Consider the following 24,127-nt stretch of genomic DNA (forward strand, 5'->3'; position numbering starts at 1 on the left):
GGGAGAATCGAATTCATTGCTTTGCTACGGAGATTTTTATTTATTCATTCATTTGTTCAGTATACAGTAGGCACTCCACTGTGTGCTGTGGAATGGTCAACAATAAGCCAGATATATTTTTCCCTTCTCTCCAGAAGCCCGTCCATGAGGAAGGGCTACCATAAACTCATAACTACAGTACCTACCAGAAGGTGACATGGGATGTTTTCAGAGAGGTATATATGAAAATGTTCATAGGACTTCATAGGATGGAGAAACTCTTTCTGCCCAGGTAGAGGAGGGTGTGGGAGGTTTAGGAATTAGTGGGATTGAGACAAAGGGAGGTAAGAATTGAAAAGAACAGCAGGAAAAGGAGAGAAAAGAGAGGGATGTTTAAGCAATGCCATTGATCTCAGCTGAGCTTCCGTGAAGGGGACTAGGTTTGGAAAAGTCACATGTCACCAGAACACAGAGGATCACCAATGCCATAGCAGCTGGTTTTTCTTGTTGCTTTGTGTTTTCATTTTTTGCCATTTGGCTTAAAGTTAACTTGGTGGGGAACAGAAAACGATGGAAATGAGTGATGCTACCAGAAATATACTTTTTGAAGGATATGTACATTGTACACTAGTATGCACGGTGCACTAGAGCCAAGTCCTTCCTACCCCGCTACCCCATCCCCAGCTCTGGGCCACCCCAAGGCAAGCATAGTCTGCAGGATCTAGGAAACTTCCCTGACCTAATAGTAACATAAGCAGGAAGTGCAATGTGCTTTCTCAAGGACCCAGTTCAGGAAGCAGATTCCTGCAAACATTCAGATGGGCTAAGCCCTTTCCCATCGCCTTAACAAACCACTTCCCATAATGATATTTACTAGTAATTCACGCTAGCTGCTGCAGTAGACAAAATCCAAAATCTCTATAAAATTTATGTCTCACCCTTGTGAACGTCAGGGTTGCTGTGGGCCTTTCTCCCTCTTGTAGCTGTGCCATCCGCAGCTCGCTGCCTCCGACGGCTAACATGCCAGTGGAGCAGAGCGAGATGGATGATATATGAGCTCTTCCCAAAGTCAGGGCCTACACGTGGCTTATGCAACTTCTGCTCATATCTCATTGGCCAGAACTCAATCATATGGCCCCAAAGGCACTGGACAGCAGCTGGGAGCTGTAGAAAGACGAGCAACATATGAATCTGTTCAGCACACGTATATGTATCTGCCACATATAAGTTCAGTCTCTGTCAATCTTGCAATACCTTTCCCAATCCCCGCCCCAATTTCAGTCACCATAATAAGCCATATCCCATAATAACCTTGAGTGTGTTATCAGAAGAGCAGGTAGAAAGTCATTTATAGGGAATTCCTTGGCGGTCCAGTGGTTAGGACTCGGCGCTTTCACTGCTGTGGCCTGGGTTCAATCCTTGGTCGGGGAACTAATATCCTGCAAGCCGTGAGGGGCAGCCAAAAAAAAGTCATTTATAAATTCAACCTCCAAGTTGAAAACCCTTGTAAGAGATGTTTGTCTACCATCCCTGGACTCTAACACCCATGGTGGGCATTGCTGATGACTTGACTCATGGATTTCTAGCCTTAGCATCTCTAACAGGAATGCTCCAGCAGCCGTCAACAATAGAACAATGTTGACCTATTTGCCATCCCAAACCTTAGAGATTAAGTCCTCTAGTAAAAGACTTGCTTTTTTTTTCATTCTAAATTTTGTTGACTACTCGCCACTGACATTTGGGAAGAGCATTCTGGTCTTGAGGTTATCAAAAATTTGGAACAATTAAGGAAGCTAAAAGGCTCAGCTTACCATTATAATTAGCTCACATCTTTATTTCATAAATCTGAACCAACAAGCCTGTATCTCTTTCAACAATTCAGTTGTGAATTTCAGCCTTGTTGTTGCATGTCTCCATAGTGATACTCATGAACCTTTATATTCATTCTGCAAAAACCATTTGAGAATTTACTATGGGCCGGGCACTGATCAAGGTGATAGGGATACAGGGGTAAAAAGATAGACACACAAGACTGCCCTGATTTAATCTCCTATTATTAATCTTAGTTTACCTGACTAAACATTTTGTACAGAATGACACCCTGACTCTTTAGATCACTTTTCTGGGTCTTATATTCCTGAATTCAATACTTTTCTAAATATGCTATGAATAGATATGGTTCTTTAGAAGGAGTAGATTGTCTCCTACTTGTCTATAATATACTTATTCCTTTTTAAAAATGTCTCCCTTGACATATTAGATCATCTTTATTGCTTCCTGAGCCATTTAGTCTCAAAAACTTAACTTTTAATGGTGAATATGTCTTGTTTGCACATTGATAAGAAAATGTCTCCTTATAGTCAGTAAAGGATAGGTTTTATTAAAGCTTTTAACTTTGCTTAGCTGCCTGATAATAATGTCTTACTTTTATGCAGCACTTTAGAAATAACTATCATATATATGACTTAATATAACTCTCACAAATGCCCTGTACACTAGGTTGTATCATTCCCATTTCACAAACAAAGTGGGGCTATTTGTCCCTAGGTCCCATCACAGGAATTAGGATTAAACTCAATTCTTTTAACTCAGGCTCTGCAATCCTGCCACTGAATCCCCCATTTTCCCCTTTGTACACATAGGCCAATCCCATCCATTTGAGATAAATATTTACTGGCAGAAAAAAAGGATTATTTTTTCCTTTATATAAATTCAGATGAGGTTGGACTCCACTGATGGCTGCAACCTTAAAGACATTCCTCTCCATAACATCAGTCCAAATGCTCCGTGAAGGAAAAGAGAGACTGAAAAGCAAAATTCTGCCTATTAACACCAATCATCCAACTGATTCCTATTATAAAGTACCACTGAAACAGCGTTCCCAAGGAAAAATATTCCTGAGAAACATAAAATTCCACCCCAGACTGCAAAAACTCTAGTTGTTTATATAATAATCATCTTGACTATATTGATATTTCACACCATCAAATCGTGGTAAGCCCTCTGTAGGGTAACCATGCCCTTCAAGAGATGGGAGAGAAGGAAAAGAATTAGGACTTCCTGTCGCAATTCAGATTTCATGAGTTTGGAGGAACAAAGGAGACTTGCTCTAGACAGGAGCATCCATTGAATCCAAGCACCCACACCAACAGCCCAGTGTCTGTCATATCCTTGGAAAACCCAACTGCCAGTTAGGTGGTATCCATGGGCCAGAGCAGTAGCTACAAATATTTGTTTACAAACTAAAAGTAATGTACTTTCCATATTTTTCTACAATTGAACTTCATTTATGATTTGAACCTTGATTCCTGTGAGCAACAGAAGCTCAGCTTTAGTCATTTAGGGTTTCTTTCCACACCCTTTCGCTGATATTATAGCTAAATTCTAAGGGGCCAAAGTAACGTCAAGAGTGGGGGTCAGGAGAAAGATGAGGCATAGTCAAAGCTTAAAGCCAACCTGCTAAGGGAGCTAGGAGGAGTAGATGGATTCCAGAAAAAATAGGATAATTCTCTTAACCCTCCCTGTCTGTCCTCCCAGCTATCGCAAAATGGGGAAGCTGAAGTTTATTGATCAGAAATGCTTTTTATGTTATTGTCATTTCTCATTCTCAGAAGGTCAGGATCAAAAGCTTAAGAAAGACACCTGTTTCTTTCCTGACTTATGGCTTTGGCAGAGATTCAGAAAGAACTCAAAGTTGCCTTAGAATGTCACTGTGTCAAACTGAATGCTAATTTATAACAGTGTTTTCTTATTCTTTACTATCTCAAGCATTATAAAAAGTATTCATGATAGTATTAAAATATAATAAATAATATATTAAAATTGAGCCAATCTTCAAAGATTTCTGAACATCTCTTATGTGATGAAAACTTTAGTACCTACTTTTTGTATAAAATATATTTTTCCCTTATCATAATCAAGAAGATCATGACAAAGTATTTTCTGATTTGTGAAAACATTTATACAAAAGAATCTTGCAAAGTTACAAAAATTAAATCACAAATGAATATATACTTAACAAATAATTTGTATTGAAAATAATAAATGCACAATCCAGACTGTTTGGTTCCCTTTGGATCCAAAGAACTATATCTACCGTAAAAGAATTTGGCAAAATGGCACCAAGATTCAAATGATAGCTCTCAAGTGAGAAAAGGTTGAGGGGCAGATTGATTTCGGCATTAAGACCTGAGCTGGGCCTCAGAAGGAGTGCTAGAACCTACGGCAGTGTCACTGGAATGCTTCTCTAAAATGCAAGTTCCCTGGTCCCATTCCACAAATAACCAGGGCTATTTTATGTACTCCAGAGGCTGTAGGCATTCCAAAGTTTGGAGGCTCCACCTTCACTATATTCAACATATTAAATTATACCCACACTTTAACTTGAAGATGTGAATCAAGCTGCAGTTCACTAGTTTACACAATATTGTTATATATTCATATATATATATATATATATATATATACCATTAGACTTGTATTGATTTTATATTTGCAATTTTCCTTCTGTATTTTAAAGCCTTTTTTAAAAAAAAATTAGGCTTTTTTTGGGCTGCAGCTCATCTGAGAGCATAAATAAGTACTGTGTGTACTGTGCCTAATATATTAAAAGATGTCATGGAGAAAGGGAAGACAGGATTGGAAATCTGCATTTATAGCAAGTTCCCCAGTGATTTTTATGCACACCAGAGTTTAAGATACAAGCAATTCTGTTGAGGTAACAAAGGCAAGGCATGCTCAAGGAACTTTGGGTAGATGGATTTGACTAGCAAAGAAGGTTCTTGAAGGGAGGAGGAGGGATGGAAGTTGTAATAGTTGCACATGACTTCCAACTTTCCTTTACTTATTGAATACAATGCAGGTACTTGTCTAGCAAACGATAAAGGAATTAAAACAGGTGCCCTCCCTAGAAAAGTTTGCAAGTTTCCAATGAAAATACCAGGAGTAGTTCATACACGTTGGTTTAAATCCTCAGGTGAAGCTCTTCACTCTCCCATCTTATTTTCAGAACTTTTCTGGCTATGTTCCCTGCATATGTCAGTCAATAAGTAAATAATTGAAATCCCTATAGAGTCAATTCTCCAGTCTTTCTAAGCATTTGCTTCTGTTTCTCTTTTTAAAGTCAGCTGTTATTCTATGAGCCTCAGCTGGGGAACTCCTCCTCTCCCAGGGCCCAATCAGAGTTCCACTTCAGTTAGCTTAATTGGAAGAAGACACAACCAAATTTCCAATTAAAGTTCTAAATGAGCTATTAGAACAGACTATTTTTGTCTTTTCAGAGAAAGCTCTTCTAATAGTCATGTTTTAAAAGGTAAAAATCCTTAAAGGAGGAAAGGTGAGCACAATCCGATCAATTACCGCTGTTAATCATTCCTCCTAGGAAAATGGGTCTTTTCACTTAGGTACTTTGGAAGTAAGCCACTTATTCATCCTTTTATTAATTTTAATTTTTATTAAATTAATATATGTATATCGTCTAAAATGCCAAATAGCTCTATAAAGCTTATAAGCCAAAACTTCACACTCTACCCTCACTCCCTTTACCCAGCGGTAATCCCCTTCAACTCTTCCAGATAGTTTACTTCCATATTTCTAAATAATGCTTATGTTAGGTTGAATCATAAGAAATTGCAATTTTTGTAGGTAAAAAGTGGTTAACATCAACGGTTTCAGATGGTTCAGCTTAATACTACTGTCTCTGGGGTTTACAGTTCTGAACATTGTCTACTGACTTCCCACTATGGAGAGAAAGGGTTTAGATTTCCTACAACAACCCCCCAAACACACGCACACGCACTCACTTCTCCCCCCATCCTTCCCATATAGTTATAGCACAACTGGTGATTAAGAGTTTATTTACATTATTAGCCTGTGTAAATACGATGACTCACAGCTGAGCCTTACACTATACTGTGATTTCACCTCTTTTCTTGCTCAACTTTATTTTTCCCTGAAATTAGTAATTGCCTCATTTTAAACTTTGCTTGTTTTTTTATATACCTGTCATAATTCAGCCACAAACATCCTGACGTGATTCTTAAATTTCTCTCAGTTACATAAGGTAATCTGTCAATTCTCTTTTGCTTGAATATCCGTCTAGAAACTCTCCATCTCTCTGATACCAGGAATGAATTTTTAAAAGCATTTTCTTCTACTCCTGTTTGCTTATCTCTATTTTTTCTGAATTTCTTTTCTGTTTGCTTTGGTCTTTGTCTTCCACATTAGAAGTCTTCCTCAAATGTCTAGCAACCCTTAGCTGTCTGTCCCTAGTTAATAGTAAGGTACTGAAAAGCTAATTAGAAGGTCTAATTGTCGGCTGACGGGCCTCCCCATAGTGTGATTGAAGTAAGAACCGATGGTTTCACTGGGGCACTCAAATGTCCTCATTCATGAATATCTTGTCTTGGGTCAATTTCCACTGAGAGGATTCTTCCAATCTCCTCCCAGGGGTCCAATCCTGGTTGCCATATTTAGAAACCTTTACACGGGGAAGGAACTGGAGGAATCCCAGTGTTCAGAATAGACATTTTTCATGTAATTCACCTTTAAGGTACAGCTCTTCCCCCCTGCCCTCAGCCATACCTGTTGTTCCTGAGCACAGGATTTCACTGATTCAGTGTTTCTAGAGAGTAAACCTCCTACCTTCTGCTGGGATGGGGAAAGAGCAGAGAAAAAAATCAGCTGGATGTGCAGGGTAGGAAAGAGGGTCTGGAGACTAACTGCTCCTGATACAGATTTACAGTCAATCTGCTTCCAGCCACACCCCACCCCCTGGCAATCAGAGGTACCTGGCACCTCTACGCCTTGACCTTGCCTGAGTGTTGCATTATAAATTAGCTTGCTTCTTATTACATTCCCACCCCACGCTAGAAATTAGGCTTCAGTTTCTCCATTCTGCTGAGTACGTTGCTACTCATTTATCCTCCTTTCACCTTCTAAATCCATCAGTCAGTGAATATGAATAAATATTTATGGTGATAGATGTTTGAGACTACAGCTTTGAATATGACAGACACTTGGGGTTTCTAGTCTAGCAGAAAAAACACCAAAAAATTAAATCACGAGTCATAATAATGTGCTACGATAGAAGTATGGGGGGGAGGGGGAACGTAGATACAAATCACAGCTTCTGAGAGGAATGCATGATTATGCTAAGCAGTGAAAAATAGGCATGAGATGAGGGAAAGAACATCCAAACAAAATGAACAGCCTACGAGAAAACCTAGAATTGGCAAAAACCATGGTACATTTATATAACTTTAGAAGTTTGGTGTGATTAGAGTGTAGTGGGCGTGGGGACGGGAAAGGATGGTGAGATCTAAAAGAGAAGGAGGGTGGAGACGAGGTGGTGAAGAGTAATATAAGACATTTTAAAGAGCTGGGACCTTAAAATGGGAGCCATTGTAATATTTGAAGAAGAGGAGTGACATGATAAGATTTTCTTTTGAAAGATACCTCTGGCTCTAGTGTGGAGAAAGGCTTGGAACAAGATGGATTTACACACAAGGGAACACAATAGGAGGCTAACGTGGTCATTCAAACAGGAGGTGAAAACAGCCAGTACCAGCACAGTGGTAACAGTGATTTTATTTTTATGTGCTTGGATTCATGAGAGATTTAGAATGGTTTTGCCCATTGACTGGGTTGTGGACCATCCCTACATGTTTCTGGACTGAGCATTTATGTGGCTTGTGGTGCTATCATAGAGAGGGTTCAGGAAAAGGAAACGATTTGTAAGAAAGATAATCCATTCAATTTGAACACGCTATGTGTGAGGTATTCGTGTGAAATTCAAGAGAAGTCAGGCAGCAGTTGAATATATGGATCTGAAGATTAAGGTGAGCAATTTGGGATGTAGATGTAGCTTTGAGAGCCAGCAACATACAGATAACAACTTCAGGCATAGGAATGGAAGAGATTGTGCAGAGAGAGTCTATAGAGTGTGAAGAGGAGAGGGACAAGACACAACCTATCCGAACACCAGTATTTAAGGAATAAACAAAAATAAAAGAACCTGCTAAGTAGACTGAGAAAGATTTTCTCAAGAACTAGGAGAAAAGCAGGGGGGTTTTTTCCAATTTAGGGAAAGAGTTATAATAAGGATGGAAGGGTCAACAGTACCAAATGTCACCCAAGGGTCAACTAAGATAAGGACTGAAAAGTTTCCAGCGGACATAAAGAAGGGGAGGTAGTAGATGACCTTGGCTGCAGCAATTTCAGTAGAGATGGGACATTAGCCAGGGTGTAATGGGTAAGGAGGTGAAGTCAGTGAACTTTGCCAACTCTCTGTGGAAGTTAAGAAGTGGTGAGAGAGTGTAATGGCAAGGAAGTGAGGCACTCATAAGATAATAGATTTGGGGTCAGGAGGTTCTGTAGTTTCTGTGGAGAAGCAGGCATAGCTACCTGTGTAGAGAGTAGGAGAGAGAGATGACTGAAAAGAGAAGGCTTTCCAGGTAGCACTAAGATCCAAGTTAGCATTCAAGACCATGAATTTACAGTAGCTCTAATCTGTGGCCCTATGTGATTAAAGTTTGAATCATCTCCTTTTTCCCCAAAGACAAAAAAGATGTAATGTGATATAAAGCCATTCACCTTTCCATCAAACTTTGTAAGATGCATAGAAAATTTAGGGAAATAGTAATACTGTATTTTGTAGAACAATTCAATGACATATTTAGCAGTGTTAAAATTTCAGTCTCTTGACAATCTAGTTCACAGTTTGGAAGCTCATGTTTCTTCATAGAGGAAGCCTTTAAATGACTCTCTTAAACAACCTATTTGATTATTCTTGCTCCCTTACTTTCAAAGGCTATTCGTTAGATCCTTAGAGAATGAGCAGCTTCCTATACATTAAAAAAAAAAAAAAAAAATCCTTCTAATCATGGGATTCCAATGTTGCATTTCATTGACACTTTTTGTTTTAAATCTGTATGATTATCTCAGAGAACAGATGACCTCTAATCAAGTCAGGCTTATCTCATTTCACTTGGAAATTTTTTAAAGCATTGGTTCATAGTGTCTGTTCTTAACCAAATTTGGTCTAGGACCATTTCCTCCATAGAGGAGTCATTTTAAATTCTCCCTGGTTACTGGTAATATATAATGGATCTTTGGGGCGACAAGGTTGTTAAAGGTATACCTGGTCATGTTACTACCGTACATAAAGAATAACTTTCAACACCATTTACAGTAATCAGTCCTCCTCATTTCTGCTTTGTCAGCAAAGCCCTCTAGGAAATGATATATACATGGTCAATATCATATGTTATACATCTTTGTTATCCATCAGTGTACCTGCCGTGTTATGTACACAACAGGCTCCCAATGAATATTTATTGACTACCTGAATGAGTGAGTTTTTATATCTTTGAAGAACAGTTACTCTTTAATATCTGTTCTTCGGGAATGTCAGGTTGTGTCTATAAGTAATCAAGTGTGACAATTGTAATATTTTCCTAAGCTTTTGTACATTAATTTACATGCTTTCACATTCACTTTCAGATAGCAAGTGCATAAAGCATCTTTTTCATGTTTGCAATGATCCCACATAGTCAAGATTCTCAGTGGAGCTATCACACATTGACCTTGAAATCCCAACGGTACAACATCGGATGGTGACTCAGGAAAAGACGTGTGTTTGTGTGTGTGTGTGTGTGTGTGTGTGTGTGTGTTGTTTTGTTTTGTTGTAGGGTTGAATATTGCAGCTGGGCTTCTTAATAAGGAGACAAGAGGTTGAATACCTCGGGGACAAGTGTTATACACACACTGAAAGGCAACGTTCATCTCTTCTGAATACATGATAATGGAGAGCAGAATGGTGCTGAGCAAGCAGTATGTTCAGGATATTAGTATGGACCATGAAAAACTGCTGCACAGTCAAAACTGATGGAAAAAGTCTCATCGAGCAGCTTTGAAAATATTTTTTTTTTCAAAAGTCAGATTTTTCTAAAGATTTGGGATTAAGATTGCTTTCTGAATTTTTGCCTCTTTGTAAAAAGAAAACATTGTTTTCTGAATTTGGCTACTTATGTCTATTGGTCTATAATTGGGGTGAGGGTGTGACAAAGAGAGATTGTTGATGCACAGCACCAGAAAGTTCGAGCCAGGAAAAAACCTTTTAAATCATTGCTTTAGAAAGAATAATAATTTTCCAAATGAGAGTTCATGAAATGGATAACCTTTTACATGTAAAAACTCTTTTGTTCTAAGTTTACTCTCAACATCCCAAACATCGAAGACATTCAATGTGGGTTTTGCTTTCAGCACACTCTTGTACTAACTTCTCTTTGTTTCTGCATCCATTTTTTTCAGTTGTTTCTAAAAGCATTTGTCACGCACCTGCTCTGTGCAAAGTTCTTTGCAAAGTCATGTCAGAGATAAAAAGAGAGTAGGGTTCTTATTTATCCTAGAAGAGTTGTTAAATATTTTCATGCTGGCAATGGTTCAGCATTGTTCATTAAAAATGTCTGTATATACTCTCAGCAGTTAGAAGAAGAAATTACTTGATTCTCTAGCTATTTTACCCATAATGGATGCTCTTCTAACTAGTCTGTTTTGTGGTTTGAGTTAATAAATTCCAAAGGAGATATTAATAGGCTACATTTCCATTTGCAGAATTGGATACATTGAATCACGCTTCTAAGTGTTTCAAAGTCTTTTACTTTGCATTATCTTGCAAAGAGTGAGGAAAGAAAAAAGCTTTACAAGAAGTATTTTTCTACTTGTAGTAAAATTTTAAATTTAAAATAGTCCAAATTACTAGTGTCCTTCATTGTATAAATTATTAATTCCTGTCATGAAGTTAGTGGATAATTATTATAAAAATTAATATTTAAGCATTTTTATTGGTGTAAAATAGTATTTGATGTAGCTAAATGTGTATAATCATTTGATATATATTTCTTATTATTTTCTTGTGTCTGTATTTTCTATGGAGGAAAGATTTGTATTTCTTTAGATAATTTTCAAATTTGGAGGAAAACAGTATACCTTAAATGTGTTGATAGAACAGTGTTTTTATTACAACTTTCACAGTATTCCATCTGATGAGGCAAAATTATGTTACCAACGAATCTGCATCAAATATTTTTCCCAAGTACCAAAATAACTCGTAATTAAGGAGCATACTTAATTATCAGAGTTCATCATCCTTTGAGAATTCATGTTATATCTGTAAAAACCAAGTATGATAATAATTCATATGAACAAAAATGCAGGATATAAAACCCTGCATTTAGTAATAATGCTAAACCAATACTAAAATTGGTTTAACATTATTGAATTGCCTATTGGAAGTGCCTATTTCTATTTTCACCAGAAATAGAAAACAAGATGGACTTTCAAATATTTATAAGCTGGTTGAGAAACAAACGGGTAAACCAATGAATATTGTGGTAGACACCTGTGGAGTCATGTGACCAGCCTTGACTACCTGAGGACGGACAATCCCACCCCCGTGTGATTGGGGTCTCCTGGCCATAGCTGATTAGGCAAATGCTTTAGGTAGCTCAAGTTTTGTTTCTATTGCTTCTAGAGTCACTTATATAGTTTGCTTGCATTATTTTGCAGAGTGAAGAGAGAAATAATGTTACTTTTGTTTCTGTTACTCACCCAAACAAAATGTTACTAAGAAAATTATAAAAGTGGTAGTTTGGGGTGCAAACAATAGGCAATGGTCAAATCCCAGAGGACTCTGCTCAAACACCATATGCTGGTAGCAGAAGGAAGTCCTTCTATCATCCCAGCACCCATATGCGGGAGAAGCTCTGAGGAATGGAAGCTGGCTATGGCTGAGTGCGGCGAAAGCACCATAAGTGGAAAAAAGACCCTATGCCACCAGCTACCAAAGCAATAATAACTCCATGAGGTTGTTCCCTCAGTGTGAAGGAAACCAGCCAAGGTCTTCATATCAAATCTCTTTCCATTCCCTCCCTCAGCACTTCAGGGGCAGGTGGAACAAATTCTGGTGTCTGTCACCTCACAGCCTGTAGATGGCAGATATTTGGGCAGCAATGGAAAATAATTGCTTCAGGATGAAGAACCATTCCTGAAGTAAAAATGCAAGGAATGGCTGCTGCAGCTGTCCTGTCTCATGCTAAGTGCCCGGTTCCATGGTGCTTGTGAGAATATCCTTCAAGGGAAGATGGTCCATTCCATCCATCACGGCAGGCCATGCCTTGCTGAGCCTGAGTTATCAGCCCCTTCTGTTCTCATGTAACCACTTCCTAGGGCAAAAACAGGTCCCATGTGAACCCATTCAAGGCCATGTCAGCAGCACCTAAAGTCCAGCCTTTCACATCTCTCTCTGGACTCAAATTAGCATTATGTGAAAAGCTTTGCTGTCCTTCCCTATCATTAGACATTCATCAGGTCAAGCCTGTAAGCCCTAAGGTCTCCACGAACTCAAATTTCAGTGCGAAGAGACAGAGGAGTGATTAGACCATCTTTCCCAGACAACTCTGAGTTTCCTACGCAAAATGCCTCATCTCTGCTCCAAAGCTGGTCATACCCTAAGACAAGGATAAAGATCAAATTTTACTTCTGGACCTGAACTAGACCTTGTCTGGTGCAATGCACGTCTGCATGACCCTGGTCTAAATCCAAGGTCTCTCTACATTTTGGGAGAATGGTTGTCAGGATCTGTCAGTGATGAAGGGAAGAAAGCCCCCTATTAAGGTACCCAACTATCTAATGAAGAGGACCCTGTGAGAGAAGTGTCCGTATCTAACTCATAAAACACTTCCTGGAAAGGGATGATGAGTTTTAAGGATGAATAGCAATTTTTCAGACAGAATTGGCAGTAGTCTTCCAAGCACAGAGTAGTGCAAATATGTGCTTCCCTGTAGCAAAGGCAAGTAATTTAGTATAACTAAAGCCAGTGTGAGAGAAATTCAAGCTGGAAATCCTATGCCAAGGAGTTTGGATTTTCTCCTGAAGGCTATATAGGATGTCCTCAAAGGAGTTGAAGTAGAAGAGTGACATAATCAAATTAGGGATTCAGAAACTTCAAAACAAGAGCAATGTAGAGAATTGAGTAAAGCTCTGAACTATGAGGTTATTATACAATTATAATCAAGAAGTAATGAAGGCTAAGAGTAGATCTTAAAAGTTCTCATCGTAGGGAAAAAAATGTGTGACTATGTGTGGTGATGGATGTTAACTAGACTTATTGTGATGATCATTTTGCAAAATACATAAATAGCAAATCACTATGTTGTACACTTAAACTAATATAATGTTATATGTGTATTATATCTCAGTAGAAAAATAAAAATTAAAAAATTAATGAAGTTTTCAAAATAAGACCACTCAGTGAGAATAAAAATTAGAGGAGGTATTTGGGAAGGACAAGTGACAGAACTTGTTGACTAACCGAGAGTGAGGAAGAGGGGGAAGTGGAGGCTAGGATGACTACCAGCTCTTTCTGGTCTAGTCAATGGGTAGGTGTGGAAGAAAAGAGTTAACATTATATTTTGGTTTAGCCTCTCTTTGCAAAAGCATTGCAATATTCCCTTACTTCTTCCTATCCAGTATTTATCATCCGATTTTTCTCTGAAACATATGAAGCAAGTGAGTGATGTTTATATATTAGTTTTCCATTGCTGTGGAAAAATTATTACAGACTTAGTGACTTAAAACTTCCAATTATTAGCTCAAAGTTCTGTAGGTCAGAAATCTGGCATGGCATGCCTACATTCTTTGCTCAGGGTCTCACAAGGCTTGTAATCAGGTGTCAGCTGGGCTGGGCTCTTATATGGAAGCTCTGGGGAAGAATCTGCTTCCAAGTTCATTCAGGTTGTTGGCAGAATCCAGTTCCTTTCAGCTGTAGGACTGAAGTCCCCAATTATTTACCGACTGTCAGCCAGGGGCTATTGTCAGCTTCTAAAGGTCAGCCACATTCCTTGGCATATGGTCCCTTCCATCTTCAAAGCTAGCAACGCTGTGTTGAATCCTCATTCTTTGAATCTCTGTGACTTCCTCTTCTGCCACCAGCCAGAGAAAACTCTGCTCTTAAAGGGTTCGTGTGATTAGATCAGGCACACTCAGATACTCTCCCTTGTGTCATATAACATAACATCATGGGAGTGATACAAGGGGACAATGGTCATGGGTGCCATCTTAAAATCCTGCCTACCACACCCTACAAGGGTGGAGCTAAAAGAAGCGATTCTCCTCCAAGACCAGGTAGTGTGAAGAGGGATATTAAGATCAGAGTAGAGAGTTGAATAAAAAGCCAGACTCAGAGAGCCAAAAGGAGAAGTCAACAGATCTCCAAAGAGAATGTCCAAAAGCAGAAACTGAAACAAGGATATGGACATAGAGGAATAAAAGCCAGGAATACAGGAGTCCAACGAGTCAAGACAAAATGGAAAAAAGGAACTGTATGTAAAATGGTGACTTGAGCAAAGATGTCTAACTGTCTTCCCAGGCCCTTGTTACAGTGGCACAATGATTTTGAAAACAGTGAACAAGCTGTCTCAACACTTGAACGAGGAAAAGTTCCTCCACATGCTATGACTTCAGAAAGATACAACAGAGATGGAACAAGATGAAAATAAGTAGAGGAGGTCTTGGGGAAATTCCAGCGACATCTTCCAAGTTTGAAGGCTGAAGAAAAGAATGGATCATGGGAAAAGCAGGAAGTGTGTCACAAGGGAACGACAATCATCTAGAAGCAACTGTTCTGTGAGCCCGTAAGCATGGGCCAACCTACCTAACAGACAGTTGGATGGCAGCTGGGCTGGATGACAAAATGGGTAGAAGAAACAGGAAAGGCACAACTCCATGGCTTGTGCTTGGAGTAGAGGTTGAACCACATCAAACATAAAATATAGATATTTGGTCCCTGGAAGACAGTTAGCAGAGATTCAACATACAGATAAATGGAATTTCTGAAAGAGACCAGAATAAATGGAACAGAAGCAGGGCTCAAATAAGAGAGAATAGCTAGCATTCGTTGAGAACTTATGATGTTCTAGGTGCTTTGCTAAGCACAGAACATGTATCACCTCTAGTGGTACTCCTTCCATTGTTTTTGGGAATAATCGCAACCGTGTGGATGACTCATCCAACACTCTGTCTTCTCAGTTTTTAACTAGTTCACACTTCTCTGAGCTGTCGTTATGATTTATCTTGGATGATATTCTAATAACATTGCAACCCCTGCTTCTTTTTTGTTTGCATTGGCCTTGATTAATTGTGGGTTTTTTGTTTTTTGGGTTTTTTTTGGCAGGGGAGGGTGAATGGGGGGTTTCCACACACCTTTAATTTTCAACTTTGCTAAGTTACTTTGTTTGAGATGTGTCTCTTTTACACTTCATCTTGTGGTATTACATTTTTTAAGCAATGTGAGGTATGAGGAGTTTTTTTTTTCTTTCTCTCAACAGATTGTTTACTCCATTTACATTTATTAATTTGACACTATCTTTAGTCTTAGTTCTATATTTTATGTATTTAATACTTCCGTTGTTTTCTCTATCTTCCTATGTGATCTGGGTTTCTCTATTTTGTTTTTGTGTGATTTTGTGTTTATAATAAATTTTTAGTTTTTAGATTTTATACTTTCAAACAATACATTTAAACAACTTTTAAAATTTATTCATCAACCTTAAACAGCATCTACCAATTTCCCCTAAGGAAGATGAGGAAATTATCGTACATATCTATCCTGCTAAATTTATACACCCTCCACATACTGATTCGGTTGGTTATATTGCTATTTTAATTTATTCTGGTGTTATCTCTATGCATTAAAATAACACACTTAAACCTTCATAATTTGAATTATCAGCATTTGTTAGAATTTCTTGTGCTCCATAATGAAATAAGAGGAAACAAACACTTCCTCTCATCTCTATTTTCTTCTGACCTCCTGATTATTGTATTGAGATCATTATTTCTATGTTGTTACAATATATAACCTTTGCATTCTCTTCTAATGCCATCATCTCCAGGTTATAAACTAAATGGTATCACTATTCTCATCATTCTATTCCTGAAATCTTTATTTATCTCTTATCTCTTGATTGGCTGGATTTCATAATCAAATAGTTTTTTTTCCCCAAAAAAACTAAAGAGCGCCATGTTGCCTGAGTTCTTTGGTGTATCAAAATAATCTGTTTGTATTCTATATACTCAAATGACATTTAACTGAGTATAAAAATCTCAGAACACATTTTATTTCCCTGAAGACTTTGCAGTAATTGCCGTAGCATTTTCTAGCATTGTTGCTAGGAAGTTTAAAACTGGCTTGGTTTTCCTTTGAAATAGGTGAATTTCTTCATTTTCTGGCTTAGTTTCACTCATTAATTCAGTGAGTATTAGTTGAAAGTCTACTGTAATAGGTACTTTTCTAACTGCAAGATCCACATCAGGTTCTTCGTTCTTGACGTCCAGCAAATTTACCATTATCAGTTGTCCTATGGCAGTGATTTTTTTCTTTTTACATTTAAAATGTTATGGGGTTTCCATGAACTATGTTCTCTTTTTGTTGAAAAGTGTTTGAAATTTTATTCACTGCATGATTTAATTCATTTTCTGACGTGTATTATCCACTTGCCTTTTTAAATGTTCTCTTTCCTCCACTCACGCCACTGGCTATTTTTTTTCTTTATGTTTTTCTTGTTTTTCCTATCTTTCAAATATCTATACATTAGTCTATGCTAGTTTCTTTCTAATTATGACTCATTTTTAAATGAGAGTGGCTCCATCTTGTTCAGCTTTTTGCACAGGAGTCATATCAGGAAGGAATGTGGGAGAGAACCAGAACCACAGGAGCCTCATTGAAGCAGTGTCTTCTTAGAAGACTTTCTCATCAGCTCTGCTGTGCCTTTGCTCCAAGCATGTCTCCTCCCCATGACCCGCAATCCTTCTGGGAGGGAGCAGACGATTTTGAGACTCATGGGGAAGCCCCATAAGGCTCAAGTTCTCTTGTGGTGACTTGACATTTATTTTCATTCTCCTTCAACTGACCTTGAGCCACTGATCAAAGTTGATTCCATGCGCAGAAGGCGTGGAGGTGAAGAGGACAGGCTCTATAAATGACCAGTAAAATTGGGATCATGATAGTACCCTCACCATAAGGTTACTGTGAGGATTACCTGAGTTGGTGCATGTAAACCATTTAAAGCCGTGCCTAGCACATAGTAAACACTTGATAACCATCGGCCATTGTTATTGTTGATACTATTATTAGTGGTATTGATATTCCCATTGTATGCCTCCAGGATGTTTCCTGCAAAGTTAATGGATTTTTCTCCTTCCAGTCCCATCGGGTCTGCAGTTCCTCAGTGTGGGATGTGGAATTAATGGTTTCCAGTAAAGGGTAACTGGTGAAGCAGTTCCAAGCAGTGCCACCTACTATTGGAAAACTCTGCAGTGTGTGCGTAGACTGTCAAGTGTGAATCTACTTTTGGCATCCTTTTGGAATTGAGGCCAAATGTCCCTATATTTAGAAGCAGTTCTTCATAGTTTGGCGTTGTATCTCTCTCCTGGTTTCATTAAAGATAGACTCTTTTTTTAGAATTTGTGTTGCTTTCAGTTGATATTAGAGAGTGGTGCTTAATCCAATTATCTTTATGCTGCCATCTTTAAGCAGAAGCTTTTCATGTTTTTAAATCCAGGAATATTTTTAAATAAGTGAGAGAATGATGAACTCCTCTTTTTTTCCACTGAAGCTTAAATATGAAGACATTATAAGAAGAATTTAAGAGTTAATGCAGTTTAAAAGGACAATTTAAACCTTAAAATCACTTCCTAAGGGAGATTATTAAATCTTATTCCAATTTTATACTTGTCACTAAATATTTTTTATTTAGAAAATGGCTTTGCATTCGAAATGGAAGTATAGTTATAAAATCTTGGTAAATACATTTCAAGTTGTTATTTAAAGCTTCTGTGAAATTTCAACTGAGTATAAATAGATTTATTTTATATTTCTATGTAAATATCTATGTATGTGTCTGTGCATATATATGTGAATATGTATATGTATATATGAACATAGATATTCAAAAGATATATTTCAAATTACATTAATCTGGTTTCAATCCATTTTACCCAGGACAGAGTTTGAATTTTATGGATCTTACCTTCCCTTTGAGTCTATGTCTTACTTAGTATATTGAGGGAAGTAAAATAATTAAAGAAGTTGATGGTTATTTGTTATTTTCATGATGATGATGATGATGATCTCACAGTATGTTTGTAAATTATTTCATTTCTTTTTCAAACAGTCACATGAGAAAAAGCAATTATTATGCCTACTTCATTGATAAGGAAAATAAGGCTTAGGGGGTAAGTCACATGCTCAGAATCATCCAACCAGCAAGTAGGAGATTTATCAAGTCACGCTGGCTCAAAACCCACACTCCTAAATAAATAATGTGCTAAACTACCTCCCCTCTTTCTCCAGTACTGCCTACTTGTGTCACAATACTCATTTTACAAGGGGAAAAAAGTAAACTTCAATTCAATAATTGTCCAAGGTCACCCAATTCAAAAGAGAAAGAGATAAAAGATGTTCTTTTCACTACAGCTCTTAAAAATTAGAAAATTAAGGTTATGTGTCCCAGAATAAAGAACAAGTAAGAAACTTTTAATTAATATTTTAAAATTCATTTATAATTTTTGAGACCTATTTTCCTGTACTAAGGCAGCAGGGGGAAAAAAACACTCTCAAGAACATTCTTTTCCATCGATGGTCAAATCTTCCAAAGTATGAATGCATCTCCAAAACAAATGATCTCTTGGCTATTAAACATAGGGAAAAAGAAATTGCTCTGAACAATGGTGCATATAAACTGAATTTTTGAGATATAATAAATATGATTTTCCTTGAAGGTGATTTTTTAAAAATTCAGGCTGCTGAAGTAAGTCAAAAGAGAAAAATATAGCTCTTCGCTTCTATATGCCGAGGTTAATCATAAAATGCATCTTTGTTTTAAAATCCTATGAATGTCAGAATAGGAAACCATCCAGTGTCAGTTCATAAATGGACCATTCTGTTTGAAATTTTGACAAATGACTCCCTGGCTTTGCTTTTCTTTGCTGCGGAGGGAAGCAGTGGCCTTCTGGGGCAACTCCTTAAAGATATTTCTATGAGATTTATGTGACACAAAGCACTCTCAAAGACAAATCAATATATCCAAGTTGAGCATTCTGATATAATCACACTGATCAAGAAAAGTGCTTCATCGCCACAGATCTGTCATTTCTTCCTTTCATTGTGTGGTGATGCCTAAAGATTGTATGTCCCTGAAACAAAGCTCTGAATGACTGTCTTCAGTCATGTAGGGTATTAACAGAATTCCATAAAATCAGCCATCACTCTGGATACAGAACTTATTTCCCTTGGGAAAACCATTCAAGCTCAAACTTGGTGGGAGAAATACATATCAGAGAGCAAAACTTAATGAAGAAAGATAGGCCTGGATTATGGCCTTATAATTAGTTGTGAACCTAAATATACACACAACGTTAACCTCAGATATTTTGGCAAATTGTAAATTCCTTAGGGTTGTAGAAATGATGATCTCATTGCCCCACACTGCTTCTGAGGGAAGACGTACCATCGTCTTGATTACCAGGGGCTCAGGTTCTCACCAGGCCCTGTCCTGAACTCTCTCCAGTTCCCAGAGATACACAGCCCAGCAACCCTCCCCCTACTGGGATCCAGCCTCTGAGCGTCACTGACCTGCTTTTTCTTTAATGAAATTAAACAGTGCCCTGATTAAAATTTTCCTAGTTCTTGGCATTGAAGCAAATAGAGTGAAGGGGGAAAAAATCAGTCTCAAAATTGTGTTTGAGAATGTATTTAGAAAGGGAACAGGATAGGGGCTGTTGATGAAGTTTTAGAGGATGAATAAATACCATTCTCTCTCTGTTGTGGGCTGAATAGCGACCCCTCCTCCTCCCATTCATATGTTGAAGCCTTAACCCCAGTACCTCGGAATGTGACTGTATTTGGAGAGAGGGCCTTTAAAGAGGGGATGAAGTGAAAATTGGGTCATTAGAGTGAGTCCTAATCTAATATGACTGGTGTCCTTACAGGAAGAGGGCATTTGGGCACAGGCTGCTACAGAGGGAAGGATGATGTGAGGACCGGGGGTGGGGGGAACAACCATCTATAAGCCAAAGAGAGAAGCCCTCCAGAGGAAACTAACCCTGCTGACAACCTGATCTTGGATTACTAGCCTCGAGACATGTAAGAAAATAATTTTTGTTGCTTAAGCCACCTGATCTGTGATACTTTGTTATAGCAGCACTAGCCAGCTAATACGCTCTCCTCCAGAGCTCTGAACCAACTGATAAATAAGAGATGAGGAACAGAGAGATGGGAGCAAAGGGTCAGCTGTATTTTTGATAACACTGATTTGGGAATGTGGCTTTGGATCTGCAGTAAGGTGTGCACTGAAATGAAAACATCAGGCCTTCCCTGGACACATACCTTATGGAGGATCCTGCCCAGGAGGCACTCTGGGTGGGCAGACAGATCTGAAAGAAAGAGGACCACAGCCAGTCAGGAAGAAAGAGGATCCCCTGTGAAGGAGTGAGTGAGGGGGTGGAGAGAGGTTGGGAGTGTTCTTCCCTGACCTTTCTTCTCTGGGTGGGGCAGTGTAATTTTGTCCCTCAATGGAAATGTGAAGAGTGAGAGATTAGCACCTCCAAGCTCCCACCCCCAGCTGATCTCAAGCTTTGCAGAGCGCTGAGGGCATCTCTGCTCACCTTCACTTGGAAACGCCACATGCAACGAAAATGCCCCAAATGAAATCTCATGTTGCCCCCTTCAACATGTTCATCCTTCTACAGTTCTTTCCTTGAGGAATGACTTCATTGTCCAGCCAAGGGCCTGAGGCAGTCTCTGGGGGTTATCTAGTTTTCTCTTTCTTTCTGTCCACCTGTAGTCTCATGGATTCTTCCTCTTCAATGGCTTAGAAATCTGTCTGCCCCACTCCAGCCCCGTCGTCAATGCTTTAGTACATCCCCCTCCCCCTTCTCCCTGGATTCCCCCAATCTTCCTAAATGGCCTCTCTGCCTCGTGCCATTTTGCACACTGTCACCAGAGCGAACCTTCTAAAACCCCAATCTGACCACAGCACATCGTCGATTCAAATCTTTCACCCTCCTTACGTAAGCGCTAGGAAATCTGTCTGACCTGGCTGCCTCTCCCTCTCTGTCTAATCGGAGCCAGGCGGAGCCGGAGTCGAGAGGCCACCACGACTCAGGGGCCTCGGGTATTGACAATGAAGAAAGGGAAGACAGTTCTGCAGGAGGTCACGGGAAGGCCCCCACTGTCAGTAAGGGACCAGACCCCAGGCCTGTCTGTGGCCTTCTCACCCCTTCCTCCCCAGGGAAGAGGAAGGACTTACTGGTGAATGAAAGAAATGGGCCAGTATGTCCCTCTTCTCTCAGGGGCCTGCCTGCCCACAGAGACAGTGCCATTCTCTTGGGACACGGTGTCGGTTTTCATTCAGAGGCTCCGTCCCTGCAGGAAATCCTGCATCCCGAGCACTGACTGTAAATCAGTGAATCTAAATGCTCAGGAGCAATCTAAGGAAGTCCATCTGAGCCTCACACTAAGCCTCGTTCTCCCACGGTTTTACTAAAGATACTATTTAGATCGCCATCTACCTGACTTTAGAGTTTCATTTCCAAACCTGCTTAAGGATCCCTGTTGTAGGCTTATGATCCTGCCCCTGGGTTATGGCTCTGTGATGCTAAGAGCCAGTGAAATGACACAGTAAAAAAAAAGGTCATAGTTAACAACTTTTGCTCATAAAAGAGGTGAATTATAACAGAGGGGCCCCTTTGCTCTTCAAGAATTAAGAATCAGCTGCCACGGGGGCAGGCAGTCTTTACTGCCCCTCTTGTGGAGCTTGTTGCTCTGCAAAATACCTGTGCCTTTGACGGCTCCATTTTCGTGAACGATAGATACCACTTTCTTGTTCATCACAGTGACATCAGAACTTCCATCAGTACCACTCCGCCTTTAACCCTTTAGAACTAATTTATTAGAAGGCCATGAAGATTCTCCCATCTTAAGTCTCTCATGCCCATCATCTCCTTCCACTTCTTAGCTGCCAGCCAACTTCATTGCTTTTCTTCTGAAAACGACAATAGCTTCCTTACCCGTCTCCCTGAGTTGTGTCTCTCTCTGCTGCGATTCATCCAATTCATTGCTGGCAGATTAATATCTCCAGCAGGCATATTTGGTTATATCTTACCCCTATTCAAAACCTGTCAATGGCTCCCCACTGGTTTCTAAATTAAATAAGACTCCTCCTGCTGGAATTCAAGGAAAGCCCATCACAGTAAGTCTCCAACTTTCCTTTTCAGCTGTGTCTCCCAGCATTTTGTATTGTAGTCATGCTATATTCATTAGTGTCACTGTAATACAACTCGACAGTTTTCTGCTTTCTTGTTTTTGCTGCCACGTTCCTACTTCTAAGAATGTCTTTTTGCGTCTCTAACATAGACCTTTAATGATATGTAGGAACCAATACACAACTATTTAATGAAATCTTTTCTTATCTCCCGAACTTTGACAAAAGGTTGACCCTTTCTCTTTTTGACACCATAGCATAAGTACTTTGTGCTTATCTTACTACATTTATTTTATTCTACTATTGTACTGACTCACCTCTTCCCTCCATCAACACAAAAATCTTTCTTTGGATGGACAATCTCTCCTTTCCTATTCTCAGCCATGTAATTTGGGTGGAATTTACTCCTCCTTTGTTTTCATAGGAGGAACATAAACCAATCCACTAGTTCTATCTCCTCCCCCCACCCCCATCCCTGAGTCTTGATATTTTGTTTAGGGAAGAAGATATGATCCCATTAAGGTCATGAGGCTTAAGAAATATTTACTGGAGCTTTGACAATAGAAGCCTCCCTTGGCTTCCGAAGACAGTATAGTCAAGAAGACATTCTCTCTTTCTCAGGTGGTGGTGAGGGTATGAGGGCTAGAATTGCAGCAGCCATTTTGCTAACATGAGGGAAGTCGGCCTGAAGATAAATCTGGCACAAAGAGGAGGGGAAAACTAAAACAATCATGGAGAAAACGTGATATTTTGAACTTCGTGTGAGAGAGTACTTGGAGCCAGGCCTAGTTTTAGACTTTTCAGTTACGACAAAAAATTCCTTTAGGTAATAATGCTGTATTGTATATTTGAAAGCTGCTAAGATAGTAGATCTTAAAAGTTCTCTTCACAAGAAAAAAAAAATGCTTGATGGATGCTAACTAAACTTATTGTGGTGATCATTTTGCAATATATACATATTTCAAATCATTATGTCACCTAAAACTAATAAATACAATGTTACATGTCAGTTATATCTCAATTAAAAATAAAAATAAAAATAAAATAAAACATTCAGTGAATAACAAAACCAAATGATGAATGCTGATGTCAGCCAATGATGAAGAAAATGTATATAAACATAAAAAAAACATTAATCTTGACATGCTATTATGTGACTATACCATCTGTATGAGAATACAAATAATCCTCAATTTGTTTCAGCCAGTCTAAGTTTGGTGTTCTGACCCTAGCAACAATCTTTTCTTCTTCATACTAGACATATGGTATCTTCTCCTTTAAAGTTATTGGAGAGCTTGTAGTAACTTACATTGCAGCCTTATAATAGACATCTTTTAACGAGATTGATTTTTGCAATGGGGAAAAAAAGTTCCCATGAATTCTCTGAGACAAAATTTTTAAAAAGAAAGAAAATAGAATAAATAGTCACTAAATGTTTGCTGAATTGAATGGGATACACTGATACTGACTAAAGGCACATTTTATCAAGCAGATTGATTATGGAAAATAACATTCAAAACGATTTTTAAAAATTCTGGCTGTTTAGGAAAGTAATCAGCAGGCTCTTTTTGTCAAACTAGATTTAAAAATGTGTGTGTGTGTGTGTGTGTGTGTGTGTGTGTGTGTATACATATATATATATGTGTGTGTGTGTATATATATATTTCTCAGACCCAATATATGAGGGTAACCAATTCTTAACATTTGACCATTTTAAGGCCATTTGTATATTTAACTTAAATGTCCTAGCCCATGGAAACAAATAGAGCCGCACTGGTATGTCAATAACAAAATTATAAGGGCTCTGAGGCCATATGCTTAGCTTC

General features: G+C 38.7%; 1 long non-coding RNA gene across 1 annotated transcript; it reads right to left on the reverse strand.

Moving 5' to 3' along the window:
* Positions 1 to 917: 917 nt before the first annotated feature.
* On the reverse strand, positions 918 to 21,167 carry LOC309624447. Its single transcript, XR_014241932.1, has 2 exons — positions 1,291 to 21,167; positions 918 to 1,143 (listed from the first exon to the last, which is right to left on the reverse strand). It is a non-coding gene; the product is annotated as an uncharacterized lncRNA (long non-coding RNA).
* Between the last annotated feature and the right edge of the window lie 2,960 nt (positions 21,168 to 24,127).

This window comes from Balaenoptera borealis (genome assembly GCF_965194805.1).
Source record: "Balaenoptera borealis genome assembly, chromosome: 2".
In the NCBI taxonomy this organism is placed as follows: Eukaryota; Metazoa; Chordata; class Mammalia; order Artiodactyla; family Balaenopteridae; genus Balaenoptera; species Balaenoptera borealis.